Source organism: Helianthus annuus, chromosome 12, assembly GCF_002127325.2.
Source record: "Helianthus annuus cultivar XRQ/B chromosome 12, HanXRQr2.0-SUNRISE, whole genome shotgun sequence".
NCBI lineage: Eukaryota > Viridiplantae > Streptophyta > Magnoliopsida > Asterales > Asteraceae > Helianthus > Helianthus annuus.
In genome coordinates, this window is record NC_035444.2 from 34472411 (window position 1) to 34488061 (window position 15651).

Here is a 15651-nt window from a genome sequence, read left to right on the forward strand (position 1 = left end):
GAAATCCTAATCTCGGCTCTCGAAGCAAGTACTATCAAGAGATTACCCTAAACCGGACAGAAATCGGGAATTCGTACGTTAATTCGGTAGATTACCTAAAATTTGGGTTAAAACAAATAATTATAATATTTATTATTATTAATTTAATAATTTAATATTTTAAACAATTAAATAAACTATTATTTAAATAAATTTGTTTTTGGTTAACAAGGTTAGTTTAAACCTAACCTAGTTAGTAGATCCTTTATACATTCAAAATAACCTAGTTAGTCCAACTAGGTTAGTTTTTATAAATGAAACCACTAACTGAGTTAGAAAACTTAGTTAGTCCAGTTAAGTACCAAAAATAGGAAAAAGGGGGGTTCTTCTTTAAAGAACCGGCCCCAGACGAAATTGAACTCGTGACCTCAACTTCAACAAACGAACCTTTAACCGCTCGGCCGGGCATGCCACATCCGCCTATTTATGGAAACGTTTGAATATTATACACAGTTTACGCGAACATTTCCTTTTTTTCAAACCATACCGCCTAAAACGATTGACAGCAATCCTTTCCTTTTGGATCCGGCCTATGTGCGGTAGGAAAATCATTCCCCAAAATTCCGGTTTATCAATTATTTCCAAACACTCGTTCATTACCTTTCATACTAACCAATCACGATATCGTTTCCGAAATTACGAAATTTTTTCCAAGATTGTAAACGCCATCGACTCCTATAAATACCGAGCCCCTCAACCATTTCGACACCACCCCCACTGTTACTACTCGCTGGAAAGAGGAACCACTACCGCCACCGGAGCCATCGTCGTCGCCGGAGAAGACAAACCAGAAATCTGCAATCCCACTATTCGAATCATTGTTTTGCCGGAACTTCGCCGGAGTCGCCGGAGAAGACGACCGATTCGGTACCGACTTGTTTCCGATCCTGTTTCTGTACTTTTTTTTCATTTTGTTACATTGCTGAATTATCAACCTATAATTTTCTGTTATTATCACTAGTATTAATAAAAATTAGCAAGAAAAGAAAGCTCGTTATTAATCAGAATGTTATTGTTACTAATAATCAAAATGTTATTATTATTAATATATATACATTAATCAGTATTTTATTGTTATTATTATTAATATTAATCGGAAATCTTGTTAATATATATATATATATATATATATTAATCGGAATTTTTATAAATTATCATTATTATCACTATTATTATTATTAACGGTATTATTATTATTATATTGATAATAATAACAAAGTTGTTATTGTTAACATTATTAATACAAACATTAATATTATTGAATTGTAAAAAAATAAAGTTAATATTATTATTAACTAAAAGCAGAAATAATAATATTATTAGAATTGTTAATATTTTATCATTTTAGAATTATCACTATTACTAATTTTATTATTATTGTTATTGCCATTGTTACAACAAGTAATATCATTTAACAAAATAATATTCTAAGCGTCGTTATTAATTCCCATTAAATTCCCACTATCATATTAACCTTTTTCCCAACATTAATTAACGAATTCCCAATCACCATAGGGTAAATCTCTTGCGTTCGTTTGCAAATCTCTTGGATAATCTCTAATCAATTTCCCAAGAAACGCAACGCAATCTAAGGTGAGTATACTTGATCCCATTTTTATTTTATCACTTTTGGGTGCAACATGTATTCTATCTAAAAACACGCAACGCTTGAAACTTGTTATATGCACACTCTATCCATTTTTAAACATGAAACAATTTTGATGCTTGTTAATCTCGTATGCCATGTAAACTTTTCGTGTCTATATGCTCATTAACCTTGTGAAACTTATTAAACTTCTGAGACTACTGAGACTTATTAAACTTCTGAGACTACTGAGACTTATTAAACTTCTGAGACTTATTAAATCTCCTATTGTATAGGAGTACGCATCGCCCTTGAGTGAGTCTTGGGGCGTGTGCGTTGGAAACTTGGGTTTGACATATAGTGACACTGTTTCAGCATATTAGTAACTTGTATTATGTTGTTCATGTTGGATATGAGTATTTAAACTTTTTATTCTACTTTATGCTATGTATCAAACCTGTATACTCGCCAACTTTTTGTTGATGTTATTTTAATACATGTTGCAGGTTGATTGTTCAAGATTCAAGAAAACAAGTTAGGATGGCATTAGAAACCCGTTTTAGTAATTAATTAATGTTGAGTTTATGTTTGATATTTGAGACTTTGTAATACTCTTCTAGTTTCAATAAAATGATTTAAATTCATATTGTCACATTTAGTGTTATGTTGTTTTGAGCAATTTGTTCGTCTCATCCTGATGTTTCCGCCATCGGTTGGGGTGTGACAGCTTGCCCATTACTGTTGAGAATTTCCGGCGGTTTTACCAGTTGACGGTGAACACCGGATTTTTCTCTTTTAATCAACGTCATGGGAGTTTGAAGTTGATGACACCCCCTAAGGGTGTGACCGGCTGGAAGAAGAAATTCTTCTATGTTAAAGCCTGTGCGGTATGTGCCAATATGACTTTCCGGGATGTCAATATTGGTGTTACTGATGAAGATATTCCTGTTGCCAGTGCGAAGACTGTGGACTGGTTCTCTAGGTTGCGGCCTATTGAACTCAAGAAGTTAGACAACAACCAGTTGTGGGTGTTGCGGATGATGCTTACTAGGCCGGACAGGAAGGCAAGACCCGTTCTGCGGGAAAAGAGTGGTGGTAAGCCTGTTACTCTTTTTTGCTTTTCTTGCTTCATTATCCTTGTAGTAATATGCATGCATGTGTTGTATCAGCGAATGCGGTTGGCTTGTGGAGGATGTTTGAGCCCGATTTCGAGGGCCAAGTTGATCTGATTCCGGTTGAGTTACGGCAAGGTTTCAATCTAGAAATTGTTGGTAACTTCCGTGTACCCAAACGTGATGTGTTGAGGGCACCTGTGCCAAAAGGCGAAAAAAGGTATTTTCCAAGTTGTACTTGTTTTCCAAGTTTACCCTCGTAATTTGTTTGTTTGCTTTCTCCCATGCAGCTATCCTTGCGGACTTGGGGAAGTTTGAAAAGCGCATCCCCAAGAAGCATGTGGAGAAAAAGCAGGTGAAGAAAACCACGCGGGGTCGTGGTAAGGAGAAGGCTGAAGGCTCAGTTGTCCCTCCTCCGGTGTCTCAGGCCGCAGGTACCTATCGATCTTGTTATCGCAGATATACCGTTTACGTGGTAGTATCTGATACCCTTGAGGGTTTGGGTGTTCTAGGTAGTGCGGCTGCGAGTGGAACTGCTGCGGGCCCCCCCGGTTGTTGGTAAGAAGAGAGAAACAGAGCAAAAGGCTGCTGGTGGTGGTGAACCGAAACGTCGGAAGCTGCAATCTAAAAGGGCTGCTCCGGCGCAAAAGAAGCCTGCGGTTGCTACTGGTGAGTAACTTTTTTCATTGTTTTGCATGCACAACGTGTTAGATTAACAGTTATTGCTCTTTGTATTGCAGAATCACAAGATGCAGGTTTTTCATTTTTTGATTTCCCTTCGTCTCCCACGCATACCGCTGCTGCGGACGCGGGGGTGCCGAAGGAGCCTGTGGTGCCCAAGGAGCCTGCGGCACCTTTTGTTCGCGATCCCACCGTGCAGGTGGAGAAGACGGTGGAGAAGACTGCTGCCCACATTTTTGATACTGTGGATTCCTCCGACAATCTGATCTCTCCCAATGAGGGTGATGGATTGGACTTGAGGTTTTCAGATGCTGGGAAACAGAAGTCAGATGCTGAGGTGCGGCAGCATGGTGCTGAGCCGCAGAAAGCTTCTGCTGGTGAGAAGGTTACCGGTTCTTCTTCCGGTGGTGCGGGTTATGATGGGCCTCCTATTCAGCCTGGGGAGTCTGAATTGGAGTACTATTACCGTACCTACACGCAGGATCGAAGTACAGCGTATCATCGACCCCCCTGGACTGTTTTGCAGGGGGGTGATATTTCTAACGATCCTTCCGTGTGCAAGGAGATTTTGGGTGGTCTGGGCACCCCCTTTGAAGTTGAACGTGCCTGTGCCGCACCCCGTGAGCTGCGCATCAACCAACTTTCTACAATGCTAGTAGGAAGTTCCATTGTGGCGAATGCCATTTTGGAAGACTACAAAGTGCTGGGCCGCAGGGAAGAAGAAGCTGCTCGTTTGCGGGCTGAAGCAGAAGAGTTGGTGAAAGCTGCTCGTGCGGGTGCGGAGTAGCTTGAAAGAGATAGGGCTGCTTTTGACAAGCAGAAACAGACTGCAGAGTGGGCTGCCACTGCTGAGCTAAAACAGGTTCGTACTCTTGCCAAGCTCCTTTCTGATGAACGCAAGAGTTGCAATGAAAAGTTTTCCAATGAGCCCAAGAAGTGGAATGAATCTTGGGCTAAGCAGAATGACAATCTGTTTCGTGCTCGTCAGGAGTTAACGAATGCCAAGGCGGCAAACGCTGCTTTGGGCAAAGAGAAAGCTCCAGCTGAGGCGATTGCAGTTAAAGCGCAGCAGGCAGAGGCCCGGGCCGTAAAGGCGCTTGAAGAGGCCAAGGAAGCGGAGGCTCGTGCTGCAAAGGCCCTTGAGGAGGCCAATGAGAGGGAGAGTCGCTCTTCTAAGGCTCTTGAGGTGGCGAATGCGGAGCGCACCCGTTTGGATCAAGTTGTTGCCAGCCTTCAGGTATGATTCGTTATTTCTGTTTGTATATTTCTTTCCGCCTTTTGAGGATGTTTACCAATTTTGAGTAAACTGCTTTTTGCTATTTGAAAGGCTGAAGTTCAGGCCCGGGAGGTCGCGGTTACAGACCTCACAGCCCGCGTTAGTGTTGCGGAAGAGCGGGCTAATGTTGCCGTTGAAGCCAGAGATGCTCTGACTTCTTCGCTCCAACAACTGGAGGCTGATCGTGAGTGGATGCGGAGTCAAGGCATTGCACATGTAAGTATTTTGTGACTTTGTATCAAAGGTTGACCATATGATGACCTTATTATCCTTTTGTTGCAGATTGTCCAGGCCATCATGGATGCTCCTGAAACCGCAACTGGTTTGGACCTGGTCAAGGAACGTGCCCGCGATGCCGGTTTTAAAGCTGGTTATAGCCGCTGTATCGGTCACATGAACGTCATGTCTGAAGGCGGTTTTACTGAAGAGCGATCCGGGTTCCGTGACGTGGATACCGAAGGGCGCCTTAACGCGGCTGTTGCCTCCTTTTATGATACGTCCCTCTCTTGCGTGGAGAAGTTGGACGGATGTTTAGAGGCTGCGGATTACGTTGACCGGTTGCAGATGTTGTATGCCGATGCAGAAGAGGAAAATCCTGCTGGTGGCGGCCAAGATGGCGCGGGTACCAGCGGTACAAAATAGGGTTTAGGTTGGCTAGTGTGCCCTCTTTTTTGTTTTCCTTTTGTAAATGTTGGAAACTCTATGTAAATCCATTAAGCATCACGTGGGTGCTTGAATTTTTTGAATATAAAGTTTGCTATTCAATGTGTACAAGTTTGTTAATTTCTTGCATGTTTGAACGTGTATATGCAGGACTCTACCCATTGTGAATGGGGTCAAGTATACTCCATACCTTTGTCGTATGAGTACGCGTCAATTCCGTCATTTACCCCGTTAGGGTTTTAGAATTGTGTAAGCTTTGTAAAAACTTGTATATCCGGAACTCTACCCATTTGTGAATAGGGTCAAGTATACTCCATACATGTGTCGTATGAGTACGCGTCAATTCCATTATTTACCTTTTTAGGGTTTAGGAATTGTGTAAGCTTTGTAAAAACTTGTATATCCGGAACTCTACCCATTTGTGAATGGGGTCAAGTATACTCCATACATTTGTCGTATGAGTACGCGTCAATTCCATTATTTACCTTTTTAGGGTTTAGGAATTGTGTAAGTTTTGTAAAAACTTGTCTATCCGGCCGGATAGACACTTAATATTCTGCCTTTTGCTGGCCTATTACAATATTTGTGTGTGGTTGGCACTTTGTGTGGGTATCGCGAATGAAGATTTTGCCAATCTGTTTTTGCGGATACCGCAGAGTGGAACACGCATTTGTAATAGTAGTAACAAACAATATTGCATTGAATTGCTCATTTATTTAATTGCAAATGGCATGCGGCCCGATGAGTTACATGAAAATGTAAAAACATGGCTTACATGTAACAGCGTCTAAGCTGTTGTGCATTCCATGTACGTGCGATAGGTTCGCCTTCTAACGCTTGCAATTTGTACGCGCCTTTTCCCAAGACCTCATTGATGAGGTAGGGTCCTTCCCACTTGGGGGCCAGTTTTCCTGGGCGTTCAGCATTAGATGCGTCATTGTCACGGAGGACGTAGTCTCCCGGGTTGAAAGTACAAACGCGGACAAGCGAGTTGTAGTACTTTTCCAGTTTGGATTTGTACTTAGCCTCATTGATGGCAGCGTTTTCACGCCTTTCTTCCAAAAGGTCCAAGTCAATCATGCGTTCCATACTATTGTCTATTTTTTCAATAGCCAACATTCTGGGTGAAGGGAGGCCTACTTCCGCGGGGATCACTGCTTCTGAACCATAGACTAGGCTGAAGGGTGTTTCCCCATTGCTCGTTTTTGGGCTCATACGGTGAGCCCATAGGATACTTGGGAGTTCATCGACCCAGCCACGCCTGGCTGTTCCCAACCGTGCTTTGATGCCTTCGACTAGACTTTTATTGATACTCTCAACTTGGCCGTTTCCTTGCGGATGTGCCACGGATGAAAATATATGTTCAATGTGTAGTTCTTCTAGCCATTTTTGAAATTCGTCAGCAGCAAAGTTGGTGCCATTATCGGTAACGATGCACATTGGTAGACCGAAACGGCAGATGATGTGTTCCCATATGAATTTTCTTGTTATCATAGCAGTGGTCGAGGCGAGCGGTTTTGCCTCTACCCATTTTGTGAAGTAATCAACCGCTACTATGATAAATTTGACTGCACCTGGTGCGTCAGGGAAAGGTCCCACAACGTCGATTGCCCATTTCTGGAAGGGCCATGCGGTGGTGACCGGGACCAAGTTGTTCTTGGGGCGCAAAGTTTTTGGAGCATGTCGTTGACAGTTGATACATTTGCGCAACTCTTTGACGGCGTCCAGGTGCATGCCGGGCCAGTAATACCCAGCATTCATGATTTTGGCCACTACCATGCGTGGTCCTGCGTGTATGCCGCACATACCCTCGTGTATCTCTCTGATGAGGTATGTGGCATCCTGGGGGTTGACGCATCGTAGGAGTGGCCCTAGGTATGATTTGCGGTATAAGATACCGTCTCCCATTTGGTAGTGGCACGCTTTGTATTGAAGTTTGCGTGCCTCTGACTTGCTTTCGGGAGTTACACCTGATTGCAAATATGCGATAATTGGTGTCATCCACGATGTTGTCCCGTATTGGATGACGTTGACCTGGCGCAGGGGTACTGAAGGATTTTGTAGAATTTCGATACGTATTTCCTTTGCCAGGTGTTGGAGGCTGGTGGATGCAAGTTTGGAGAGTGCATCTGCGGATTTGTTTTCACTTCTGTTAATATGGCGGATATTAAATGAAGTGAACTGTGATGTTAGTTGCAGGGCTTGCTCGAGGTAGAGGATCATGATATCCCCCTTTGCGGCATAGTCGCCGTGTATCTGTCCTGCAACTAACAAAGAGTCGAAGTGCGCTTCCAGATGTTGTACGCCGAGTTTGACTGCTAAACGTAGTCCTGCCAGTAGGGCTTCATATTCGGCCTCGTTATTTGTGCTTTTGAAATCGAGGCGGATTGCGTATGTAAGTTCTTGGCCATCAGGGCTGACGAGTCGCAGACCTGCGCCCGCACCTTCTTCGTTGGAGGCCCCATCGGTAAATAGTGCCCACGTTTCTGGGGAAGATGGTGTGGGTGCAGGGTTTTGTGCTTTTGCGCATTCTTGGATGCGATTCACCGGTACTTCGGCGGCGAAATCAGCTAAGATCTGGCCTTTAATCGCGGGGCGCGGTTTGTAGTTCAGTGTGTGCGCGCCCAGCTCTATTGCCCATTTTGCTAATCTCCCAGAGATGTCAGGTTTGGATAGGATCGGGCCGATCCTGTAATTGGTTAGCAGCGTGATAACATGGTTCGCGAAGTAGCGTCGCAACCGTCTTGATGCGTGCACTAGTGCTAATACCAACTTTTCCATTATTGAGTACCTTGTTTCTGGGTCGTTGAGCATCTTGCTGATGTAATAGATGGGTGTTTGAACCCCTTCCCGCTCCACTATCAATACCGCACCTACCGCGTTGTCCGCTGCAGATAGGTATAATATGAGTGGTTCATCTTTGCGTGGTGCGGTCAGAGTTGGGAGTTGTATCAAACACTCCTTCATTTCCCGGAAAGCGTTCTCCGCCTCTGAGGTCCACTGGAATTGTTCTTTCTTTAGACAGTTCCGCAGGGTCTTGATGAAGGGATATGACTTAGCTGCATGGTTGGCTAAGAATCTATTTAGTGCGGCTAGCCTGCCGGCCAGCCGTTGCATGTCTTTCATCGTTGAAGGCGATGGCATGCGCTCGATCACCTGAACTTTCTCCGGGTTTACCTTGAATCCATCTTTAGTCACGATGAAACCAAGGAATTTGCCTTCTTCCATTCCAAACGAGCATTTCCCTGGATTGAGCTTTATGTTAACGCTTCGCAGAGTCTGGAATGTTCTTTCGATGTCTGTGAGCATGGTATCTTCCTCCATGCTCATGACGACTAGGTCGTCCATGTAGATTTCGACACTTTTGCTTATTTGCCCGCGGAAAGTGTCGTTCATCAGTTTTTGGTAGGTTGCGCCCGCGTTGCGTAACCCAAACGGCATTTTTGTATAACAGTAATTCCCGGTAGGAGTGCGGAATGTCGTTTTGTCTTCATCCTCGACTACCATTTGTACCTGGTGGTAACCTTTGTAGCAATCGAGGAAACACTTCCACCTGAATGGTGCGAGATTATCGACCTTTTCGTCGATTTCTGGAAGTGCGTAACAATCCTTGGGACAGGCTTTGTTGAGGTCCTTGTAATCGACGCACATGCGCCAGCCCCCGGATGGTTTTTCTACCATGACTGGGTTGGATAACCAAGTCTGGTATTTAACTTCCCGCAGGATGCCTGTGGAGAGCAGTTCTTCCACCTGCTCTTGCATCGCCTGGTTTTTAGCGGATCCAAGGTGGCGTTGGCCTTGGATCACCGGCTTGATACCTGGCAAGGTATTCAAGTGGTGTTGCGCAATATCACGCGGGACCCCTGTCATGCCTGCGGGTGTCCACGCGAAAATGTCTTGGTTCCTGAAGAGAAGTTGCTTCAGGTGCGCTTTGATGGTCGGGGACAAGGCGTGACCCAATGTAACCTTTTGTTCTGGGTATCTCGCGTTGAGAACCCATTTTTCTGGTTGGTTGTTGGGAGTGGGCCTTGCGACCTTGGTCGGACGTATTTCGTCCGACATCATGACGTCCCTTCGTGCGTAGATTATCGCGACCCCCGATTCGGTTGGAAAACCGACAGCAGAGTGGGGGACGGACGTAATCATATTGAAATCGCCTTGGGATTCCCTCCCAAGGAGTACGTCATATCTGGAGGTGTGAGGTAAAACCATAAAGTTTACCTCTGCTGTTCTTGTGTGCCTTCCGCTGGTAAGCCGCACAGGAAAAGTAATCTGGCCTAGGGGAAAGACGGTTTCCCCTGCGAACCCGGCTAACGGGTAATCTACTGCTTGCAACCGATCTTTGTCCTCCTGGTCGAACTGGTTGAAGCATTGTTCGTAGATTATATCAGAAGTACTGCCCGGGTCGATGAATAGACGCTCGGTGCAGTAATGTGCCAGTTGGCCTGTAATTACGACGGCGCGCCTGTCGCGCGGTCCACCTCGGACTTTTGGAAAGACGACTTGCTCGTCTTTCCAGTCATTGTCCGGCCTTCTCGCCGCTTTGTGCGGCCTACCTTTACCTCCGTTGATCATGTGCGTGGAGGCCACGTACATGGTCTTCTTCCCGGAGGAGGTGCCTTCGCCATGAGGGGTAATGCGCTTGGTGGGTTTTTGTCCACCTGGCAAAAGATGTTGCAGTTTCCCCTCTTTTAAGGCTCGCTCAATCTCCAGCCGGAGACTGATGTAGTTGTTTGTGGTGTGGCCTGAGTCCTTGTGGTACTCACAATAGAGTGTGAGGTCCTAATTTTTCTTGGACTTCATTGGTTGGGCTGGTCGCAAGAGCTGTGCGTCCGTAAGAAGGACTTCTCTTGGCGACACAGTGATCTCGATCCAGTTGCGGTCCCAAGAATCTTTCTTTGGGGCCCGGTTGTCCCGTTGGGGATTGTAGTTCCTTGGGTCAAACGGGTTGGTCCGCGGGAAGTATGGTTTGGAAATATCGCGATTTCCAACGTCCCGGTTGCGTTTATTGTTACGCTTGGACCCTTGGTGGGAGGTTTCGGCTTGGGGCTGTGCCTTTGCCACATGCGGTTCGAGGGACTGCTGCGTTTGGGCGTATGTCTTGACCGCGGCCATGACATCTTCCCATTTTTTAGGCAGGCCCTCCTTGCCAGAGATGGTCATGACCATCTGCCTGTCCCTAACGGCCTTGATGAAATGGTTCCGTGCCATTTGGTCCTGCACGTCACCTATCTCTAGGCACTCTTTATTGTACCGGACGACGAATGCTTCTAAAGATTCGTCGTCCCTTCGCCAGATGTTCATGACGTCCAACGAGTCACGTACGTGACGTCGTTGTTGGCTGAAATGAGCGAGAAACTTTGCGTGTAAGTCCTCGAATGAGGCCAGTGATCCCACTGGCAAAGAATCGAACCACGCCCTGGCCAGGCCCGTCAGGGTCTGGGGGAAAAGTTGCACCAGGTGGGTTCGTCCCACAGGCCGTTGCACCCTGCGCCCATGAAAACGTTCATGTGGTCGTCCGGGTCGGACGACCCGTTGTATTTCCCGACATTGAATGGGAATTTTGTTGTGGTAACATGGGCGTGGGCAATTCGCGGGGCGAATTTGTAATTTTCGGCCGCAGCTTTGGGCCTGTAAGGCTGGTTCTCAGGGCGTTTTGAGGCCCTGAGGTATGTGTTGCGGGGATGAGTGGGAGGGACATAGTTGCGTCCTCCCGGTCTGCTGTTGGTGTCATGCGAATCCCCGATATATGTATGGTCGTCCGGGTCGGTACGACCATACCCTTCGGTATACGGTTGCGGGCCCAACCGGCTCTGAATTCCAGAGCCATGTCGGGATGCAGACCGTCGTCTGTCCTCAACGTGAGGACCTAGGCGGGTATGCACTGGTCCCCTGGTGTGGGACCCATACGAGGAATCGTCCTCGTTGATTGTGTGGATCGAACAGTAAGATGATCCGCGGTCTTCACGTCTGCTTCTCGAAGCTGGACGTGAATGTACCCTGCCTTCGTATTGTAGAATACGTTCAGCAGGGGTGTGCGGTGCTGGGGTGGGCCCAGCTTGTATTTGCGCTTCCGCACAAGCGCGGTTGTATGTTGCAGTCAGGAGGGCTGCCTGCTGGTCATACCAGGCATGAAGGTCCATGCCTGGTGGGATCACAGATGCGTACTGTGATAAGTCATGTCCAAACGTAAGGGATGGGCCCCTTTGCGTTGACGTGCCGATGTGTCCGGGTTGCGAGGTTGAGGGATTGACCCCTACCGGACCTATGTTTGTGGGATTTTGGTTATCCCCAGTGTTGTTTTGATGATCAGTCATGATCATGAGAGAGGGAAAATGATAGCTGAAAACGTGCTAAGAGTAGCGGTGGGCGCCAATGATGAAACAATGGTTAACCGGGCAGGGTTAACTCACTGGTCTCGTCAAGAAGGGTTAATCCCTTCCTCCCGAGGATCGTTGACTGGATCACCGGTGGGTTGATCTCCTGCACAAGGAAACAAACCGTGACTCATAACAAGGAGGATGGGGTGGGGGGTGCTCCTTGTTACCACTCTCCGGCGTGAGAATCAGTAATCTGCTTGGGAAGCAAAGTATGATAGTAGTAGTAGTGAGAGAGTTGTGAAGAGATACCTCAAACCTGGTTTGGGGTTGGTATTTATAGCCGAGGAGTGAAGGAGGAGGATGACGGACAGACTGACGACGTGCTGCACCTTTGCAGGTGTGTCAGGCTTGTCGGGTGTGGAGGTTACGCCACGTCAGTCTGTTATTTACGTAGCCCTGACAGATGACTGTCAGTGGCGCTACTTGCACTGGTGTGTCAGTCCCACTTGTTAGGCGTATAGGATGCGGTGCGAGCCGCATCGCTGCCTGCGGTAACACCTGGTGTTATCGCGTCTCTTGCTTGTGATCAAGAAATACGCGAGATGCGGTGCTAGCCGCATCGTCGCCTGTGGTGACTGTTGCTGTTATCCAGCTTCCCTGTATTGATAGAAGTGTTCACTGGACGCGGTGCGAGGCTGCATCGCTGTGAATACTTCCGTTTTCATACATCAGATGTGATGCTATGCCGCATCACTCTACCGTTCTACTATTCCAGGTAAGTCCTCCTCCATCACTGGATAGATTGGATTCAACCACTATGTCGATGCGTTCCCGCATGGACATAAGTAGGTTGTCAGCTAGCGGGGGTTTTGATAAGGGTAATGGTCACTCGCGGTCGATGTTGACGCGAGATATGGGACCATACCCCTTCAGTTTGGCATGAAGCTTTTAAAAGCTTCTAGCTTTAAGATTTTAAGGAAAAGCTCATACTCAATAAAAAACCTTGTTTGGTTGAAGGAGCTTGAAGCTTTTAGGTTAGGGGCTTGAAGCTTTTGGTTAAACGCTCCTGCTAATAGCGTTTAGAATGAGCTACAAGCTTTTAAAGAAAAAAATGACTATTTCAACCTCTAAAGACAATAAAAAACTTTTTAATGCACAAATTTTTTAAATTTTTAGTTATGTCCATTTTGGTCATTTTATACATTTTATTAAAGGGATTTTTACATATTTCCCCTCCTAAGTCTCCTTATTACATATTTCCCCAAACCATAAAATCAATTACATATTTCCCCTCCCTAAGTCATATATATTACATATTTCCCCTTTTCATTTAAATGACTCTTATTTATGACTATTTTACTCTTAATGAAATATTTAATGAATATTTACATATTTCCCCATTCAAATATGTAAAATCAATTACATATTTACCCAGATTATGTAGTATCATCCACATCATCTTCCATATAAAACACCTGATGAATATAAATCATATGAAATTATGCTTCTAATGAACAGAAATCATATACACACGATTCTAACTGAATGATTTAGGAAGAAAAAAAACTGAATTATTATGTGTTGGTACAAGGCTAGAACATTTATAAACAGTAGTTGGATCTTCCAACATTTTATATAATAACAAATCATGAAAGCTCTTAGGAACAGTTATAGGTTTCAGGTTATCTCATGACCGACATCTGCCAGTCATTCTTTGATGTTCTTGACAGTCTTGAGTTTTAAAGAGAATCAGCTTCCGAACCACCATTGCAGTCGGTGGCGGAAAAAATTCCTACGTGCCTACTCCGACTGAAACAGTTGTTGCCGTCGCCGGCTACTGCGTTTGAAATTTGTGTTGGAACCGAAACCGACAAAATCAGATAGTGAAGCAAGTGAAGAAGGTGAGCTACGACAATTTGCAGTTAACACCTACTAATCTGGCAGAATCAAGTGATGTTGGTGGTTACAAGGCTGGATCGGGTCTTCTAGCGGTGAGTTACGGCATAAATCGGAAACCGATGCGGATGAAGCCGGCGACAGGGGACTGCGGGTAGGTGTCGATGGTATCGTTTGGCAGCCATTTGCCGATCTCCGGCAAGTAGTGGCTGAAACTGGTGGATAAGAGCGGTGGTAGATGGTGCTTTTGAATCCATGGCATACCCAATTTTAGGCTACGTCTGGTAGGTTTGAGAGTTTTGAAAGGATTTTGAGTGTAATTTAGGTGTGATTGTGAAGCACATTGATAATGATTATGGAGATTGTCATTTTTCTCCTTGGAATGAAGATTATCATTCTTCTCCTTGGAAAATGGCTTAGAGTTTGGGGATCTGAATACGTTGGTGATTTCAAATCCACAGGGGTTGATGCTCCGGTGGGTTTGTTACTTTATTTACCCATGGTTTTAGGATGGGAAAGCATTTACCATTTTATAAAAACATTTGACATTTTATATCTTCATATATCTTTATATAAAACATACATAATTTTAACCATTTTACTTTTTAGCAGCTTTAAAAAAACTATAAATGGAAAATGGTTGTCACTACTGGTTTTTCTTTCCAAAGTAAAATCGTTTTCTGTAAAATAAAATAGTTAGTTATTTAGTAGATTACATCTATTTCTTTTAAAAAACAAGCTGTTGGGTTTGAATCATTATATATGATGAAATGATGTTTCTAAGTGACATTCAAAAAGACTTCATGATACATGCCTGATAATGTCTTTTGAGTTTAAAATGTTTCAACCTAAGTTAAAACTAATTTAATATTGATACATCTTTTATTGAAATCACTTTAACGCACATGGTTTTCATTCTTCCGGTTTTGACGTTCATCATTTGTTACAATAACCTATTTTAACTTGAACAAGTTTTGTAAAAAAAAGAAAAAAAAAGTAGACAAAATTGGGTTGATCTGTTCAATAGGTCATCCCGAATAGGTATATTAGTTATATTAGCAAAGTGGTTTTAAAATTGTACAATGCGACAACCGCCGCGAAGCGTGGAAGTATTTACTAGTTTATAAACAGTAGATGAACACATGTATTCCATAACAGAACCTTATTCTTTTAATTAAAAGCTTACATTTTTCTTAAACCATGCCTACTGCTGGAATAAAAAAAACACCACAAATTGCTAATCTAGTTAATCAATTTAACTGATTATAGTCATGCTTTCTACTTTTTGCGAGGATTTTAAAACATAATTAGTTCCTCAACTATTGAAAATATATTAAATATTGCTACTTTATGAACAATTATGCTTCTTTTAACTAACAAAGGCTCTATAATTTTTAATATCAAACCTAAAACTATCAGATAAAAATACCAACAGTAACCAAAACAAAAATTTGAAGAAACAAAATCACCTCAACAGAGTGGCATGAACAAACCTAATATTTACGTAAGGTTACGTAAACTTGAATCCTCAAGCATCCTCAAAATTACGAACGAACCAGTCGATAATCGATGAAGAAGATGAAAAAACAGATGAATTTGATGATATTACGAACGAACTAGATGAACAAGATTCGAGTTTTTGAACATACCTGATGTAGAAGATAAACGTGGTCTTTGGTGGGACAGAAGAAACATCATTCTGTGTAGGGTTTGGATGAGTTGATTATACGAATGGGGATATACACGCAGGAGTTATTTGAGGGTAATTGGGTAATTTCTCAAAAAATGGGGAAATATATAATTGATTTTATGGTTTGGGGAAATACGTAATAAGGAGGCTTAGGAGGGGGAAATATCTAAAAAGCCACAGCTACAGCTACTAGTTACTAGCTACCAACTTCCAGCCAACAGCCACCAACTACTTTTGCCAAACATACCCAAAGTCTTCAAAGAAAAGGAGCATGGTGCTTCATCGACGGCTCACCAACAAATCTTATGAGGGGTTATGGACTGAATGTATAGACTCTAAAACCATTAAAAGAAAAATAAAAGATATCTACGTATTCTTAGAAAAGAAAC